Below are 6,000 nucleotides of genomic sequence, written 5' to 3'. Positions count from 1 at the left end.
TGATGATAGGGCTTTAGGCGTACGACATGGACTACTTCTGGTCGTACGCGGCGTTGCTGCGATGCAGTCATTTGGCCAGGGACGAAGAACCTTGTACGCGCGGAAACAGCGGCGCAAAAGATTTTCGCTCAATCCTCGGCGGCTAATGGGCGTCCAAACACAGACTCGGTCTCCTGGCTTGTATTCCGCGTTGCGTCGTCATAGGTTGTAGCGTCTGGCGTGGGTCCTCTGTTGGTCTTTGATCCTTAATCGGGCAAGTCTTCGGGCTTCTTCTGCGCGTTTAAGGTAGGCTGCGACGTCGACATTATCTTCCTCGGTAACGTTCGGCAGCATGGCGTCTAGCGTGGTCGTGGCCTCTCTGCCATGGACGAGCCTTAAAGGCGTCATCTGGGTGGTCTCCTGCACTGTGGTGTTGTAGGCGAAGACTACATAAGGCAAGGTGACGCCCCAGGTCTTGTGTTCGGCATCGACATACATGGCGAGCATATCGGCGATGGTTTTGTTGAGGCGCTCGGTCAGTCCGTTGGTCTGCGGGTGGTATGCAGTTGTTCTCCGGTAGCTGGTTTGGCTGTAATGGAGGATGGCTTGCGTCAGTTCCGCCGTGAATGCTGTTCCTCTGTCAGTGATGGGCACATCGGGGGCGCCGTGTCGCAGAACAATGTTCTCCACGAGAAATTTGGCGACTTTTGCTGCTTTTCCGTTCAGTAGGGCTTTTGCCTCGGCGTAGCGGGCCAGGTAGTCGGTCGCTATAATGATCCCCTTATTTCCAGATGTTGATTTCGGGAAAGAGGCAAGCAAGTCCATGCCGATCTGCTGAAAAGGCCTTGAGGGGGGTGCAATGGGGTTCTGAAATCCTGCTGGTCGGGTTGGAGGGGTCTTTCGTCGCTGACAATCTCGGCAGGTTTTGACATAATGTGCGAGATCGGCAGACAGTGGGGGCCAGTAATACTTGTCTTGAATACGGCGGAGGGTGCGAGAAAACCCGATATGTCCAGCCTGAAGAACTCCGCGCCGACTTACAGGTACAACAAGGAGGTAGGCTGTCTTGTTCGCTGCAAAGCTCTTCACGAGGACATGGTTATGTAAACAGAACGAAGACAATCCTGGCTTGAACGAGGCGGGGGGTGAAGAAACCTTGCCTTCCAAGTATTCGATGAGGCATTTTATGTCGCGGTCCGCGCATTGCTGTTGTACAAAATAGCTGGAGCTGATGGGTCCCAGGAAGGCGTCCTCATCGTCGTCCGGCGGCGGTGCATCTACAGGCGCTCCTGACAGGCAGTCGGCGTCAGAGTGCTTACGTTCGGACTAGTAAACGACGGTTACATCAAACTCATGGAGCCGCAGGCTCCATCGAGCGAGGCGGCCGGAGGGCTCCTTCAAATTGGCGAGCCAGCACAGTGCGTGGCGATCGCTGACTACCTTGAACTGTCGTCCGTACAGGTAGGGGCGGAATTTCGACGTAGCCCAGATGATGGCAAGGCACTCCTTCTCAGTTGTCAAATAATTAGCTTCGGCTTTGGACAGGGAACGGCTAGCGTACGCGATGACCTTCTCCACTCCGTCAATTTTCTGAACGTGGACAGCACCTAGGCCCACACTACTTGCGTCGGCATGAATTTCAGTCTCGGCGTTTTCATCGAAGTGCGCAAGGATCGGTGGGGACTGTAAACGACGGTGAAGTTCTTTGAAGGCTTTCACTTGCGGCGCTTCCCACTTAAATGGCAGGTCTGCCTTTGTCAAGTGGGTAAGTGGCTCGGCGATGCGCGAAAATTTCTTAACAAATCGTCGGTAATACGCGCAGAGTCCAAGGAATCTGCGCACAGCTTTATTGGCCTATGGCGGAAACATTGCGATTGCAGCTATTTTCTGCGGGTCTGGGCTTACTCCCTCCTTGCTAACAATGAGGCCAAGAAAAAGCAGCTCTTCATAGGGAAAGTGGCACTTACCTCCTTTGAACGTTAGGCCGGAAGATTTGATTGTGTCTAGCACTGTTCGAAGCCTTTTTAGTGCTGCTCAAAGTTCGAGGCGAAGAGAACGACATCATCTAAATATACCAGACAAATCTGCCACTTCAGGCCTGCCAGCACTGTATCCATTACTCGCTGAAATGTCGCTGGTGTGGAACACAGACCAAACGGCATCACCTTGAACTTGAAGAGGCCATCTGGAGTGATAAATGCGGTCTTCTCGCGATCTCTTTCATCGACCTTAATTTGCCAGTAGGCGCCCTTGAGGTCCATCGATGAGAAATACTTAGCGTTGCAGAGCCGGTCCAGTGTGTCGTCGATGCAGGCGAGGGGGTAGACGTCCTTCTTTGTTATTTTGTTCAAGCGGCGGTAATCAACGAAGAATCGAAGTGTGCCGTCTTTCTTTGTCGCTAGAACAACCGGTACGGCCCAAGGGCTCTTTGAAACTTAGATGACGTCGTCGCGAAGCATTTCTTCTGCTTGGTCCCGGATGGCTTGTCGTTCTCGCGGCGACACTCGGTAGAGGCTTTGGCGGAGTGTTCGGACTTGCTGGTCGGTTATAACCCAAGCAGCACATGACATCGGTCCAATGTAGGATCTGAGTTGGCAAACGACAGCCCTGTGAAGGCCCCGCGTTGCCTCTGTTCTCCCAGCCTTGGCTCAGCCATTTTTAGAAGTTGGCAGTATTGGACCAGTTTCTCGGACGTTCTCCCAGCCTTGGCTCAGCCATTTTTAGAAGTTGGTAGTATTGGACCAATTTTTCGGACGTTTTACCCGCCTTGGCTCAGCCATTTTTAGAAGTTGGTAGTATTGGACCCATTTCTCGGACGTTTCACCCGCCTTGGCTCAGCCATTTTTAGAAGTTGGCAGTATTGGACCACTTTCTCGAATGTTTCCCCTGCATTGACTTTGCCATATTTAGAAGCTGGCCAATTCCTGCAATAGGCAACGCAACTTTGAAGTGCCGACTGCTATGGAGCATCATGCAGTTGCTATTGTGACTTCTTAGTTTTCTCGATTGCGGCGATAGGCGCGATATATATATATATATATATATATAGCTCGCACATTGTTAATTATTTATTAGCATATATAGTCCGGGGCGTAGATAATGATATCTTCGTAAAAACCCGCATAACCTCCTGTGAGATTTTTAAATCTCAGTTTTTTTAACTAAAATATGCAAAGTTGCATGCATGCATGCGATTATTTCCCCCTTTAAGGTTGTGGTCTTCGTTCTGTGTAAATGTAAAAAGTCCAGTCGTGCAATGAAAGAATGCGAGTCGGAGAAACATATATGCAGCACCGATTTTCAGGCCTGAATTTCAAAAACTATAAATAGCATTTTATAAAAATAACTTCTCGACTCTAACGTTAAATACGCTGTACCTTGATGTGCTTGGGCGTCGCAGTTAATGCGGTATACCTGCAGGACAGCACCAAACATATATGCATGGCGCAACGTGTCGAGCACTCCATTAAAGCAGGAATGGGTAAAGAGTAACGTGCGTTTGCTCCATGATAGGACAGCGCTGACCATGCGCTTATATAAGAGATACATATAGCTTAAGAAAAAAACGTTACATCGTCTGCGGGAACTCGAATTGGAAGAATGCGAAGGCATTGCGCCTCCACGGTACTCGTTCTCTCCCTTTGCCTCGTATGCAGCCCATATGAGTTATATGTGTCAGTATATGTGCCTCATATGAACACATATAGGCTTCATACGAGTTCATATGTGCCTCGTTTGACTCATATGGGCACCATATGAGCCATGTGTCGACAAATGCGCCTCGTATCAGCACATATACTTCATACGAGTTCATGTGTGTCACAAATTAATGTGTCTCGTATGAACGCGTATAGGCTGCTTACGAGCTCATACGCGTCACAAATGTCACAGATGAACACATCTGCTGCATATATAGTAGTTCACGCGCTACGGAAAGGTGACTTGTATGGATTACATATGTGGCATACCTTAACTGACACGCGACACTCGTGCGTACACAAGAGCTCCGATATGCACCGTATCAGCTTACATCAATCTCGTGCGAAACACATAGCCGCTGATGAGTGCCTCTCATAGAGTGGGCCTTGCTGTTTGAAACACGCGGAAAAGAAGGGATGAACAAGCGATTAACAAGTGCCCAACCAACGCATAAAAAAAACTCTTGGCCTGTTTCAAATATTTTTCTCCTTGATTCTCTGCTTGTGCCCTCCTGTTGTAAACCGCGCCTATCCAAACAGTATGACGTTAGGCGTTTCCAATGTGCTTGGACAAACGTTCAGCCAGAAGGCAAATGTTGCCTTCTGGGCTTAGTTGAGCTAATAACGCCAGGTATTTTCATGCAAGAGCTCCGACTGTAGTTAACAATATGTGCGCAATGAGAGTACTACGATCAATGGTGCAGGCGCTGTGAAAATTAAAATACATACAAATATCAGATCTTTCAGTGCTTATCACAGAGCACATCAAGATCCACAAAATCAGTGGAAGTGCAATCGGCTGTAGTTCAGCTCTTTATACCTTAAAAATAAACATTTGTCCTCGCACCTAACCGTCGAATTCTATAGTGGGAAGCATAGCATAAGTCTTGTCATCGAAATGTAAAGCAGTTTTTGCCATGCCAGCAGTGGTGTAGCGTCCTTTGCAACACATCCCGCTACAGAAAGATTTCCTCCTAAATTCCTACAGTGTGCGCTACCTTGTTGTTTCCCAGCCTGACTCGAATCCTTATGATATGATTCTTCTGATTGGACTTCATAGTCTTTGGAAAACGCGCATGCAAGATCGCAACGTTGAACCTGTTGTTTCGCCCAGAATTCACTTTAGCCGAATGTTGCTGCAGGTAACGGACATTTACAAAAAATCGGACTTTGTACCGGATTGGTTTCCTCTCCTGATGCGCTGTATATCTTTACCGGCCTTTAGGTTATAATATGTTACTATTATGTTTCTGCCACGTAGCGCCTACCTAGGTGCTCTGTAAATAGTTGTTTTTGTGTGTGTATATACACACACACATATGTATATATATGCTTTGTATACAAAACCATGTAAATAAATACCATGAAAGAAAAAAAAAAGCCAGCAGTGGTGTAGTGGGTAGTGTAGTGAGCTGTAGATCTCTAGGTCGGTGGTTCGAATCCGGAACGGCGCGTAGTTTTTTTTTTTCGCGTCCGAATTTTTTTTTTACTTTCTTTAGTTTACTAACTTCAATGGAAGCTATTTTAATGTTAATTGCCTTATAATTCCACCCCAGCCCTTCCCTTTCCTTTCCCAAAAATTGCAAACCAGACACATATGACACATATGTGTCATATGTGTCATATGACACATACGAGATATTCCATAATCATACGAGATATTCCATAATCTCGTATGAACCAGACACATATGACACATATATACGAGATTTTTCGATAGGGACGTATTAATCGCTATCGGTTAATCGTCTTCATATTGATTACGGTCATAGATTTCAATCACGCGTCTTCAGCGCGCACTTCGCTTCTGCGTCGCGTGGTTGCTTCGGACGGTAGCAAGAGTTGGGGGGTGCGTACGTCGACTGATGTTTCGGAGTGCGATCGTTTCCTGCCGCCTTGATCCAAGCTTGAAGACGTAGATGCGACCGGCCGTTGTGAAATACCGAGACCTTGCAAGATCTCACGGTATTCTTTTTCAACGATACGGTACTTGCGTTGCTTTGCATTCATGGCGAAATGCAGAAGCTTTGCGGTGAAAGACGAGGACCGCAACAGCCGCACAAAGGGACAGCAGACAGGCAGTACGACCAACACCTCCACACCACAAAAGAGAAACAAGCGCGAGCACTCGCGGCATGACTCGCGGGCAGGGTTGCCGTTGGGAACATTTTAAAAGGAGCCAAAACTTGAGCTGAAAGTAGTCAAAAGTAGCCATGCCATTCCATCTTAGCTGTCGCGTAAAATAAGATGTTTTGCTCATTAATAAATTGAAGTATAAAAAAATTGATAAAAATTATTCTTGGCGGTGTTGTCAACACTAAGC

This window comes from Amblyomma mixtum, chromosome 10, assembly GCF_055824585.1.
Source record: "Amblyomma mixtum isolate Tamu chromosome 10, ASM5582458v1, whole genome shotgun sequence".
In the NCBI taxonomy this organism is placed as follows: domain Eukaryota; kingdom Metazoa; phylum Arthropoda; class Arachnida; order Ixodida; family Ixodidae; genus Amblyomma; species Amblyomma mixtum.
The sequence above is the reverse complement of the archived record's forward strand: the minus strand, read 5'-3'. Positions refer to the sequence as shown.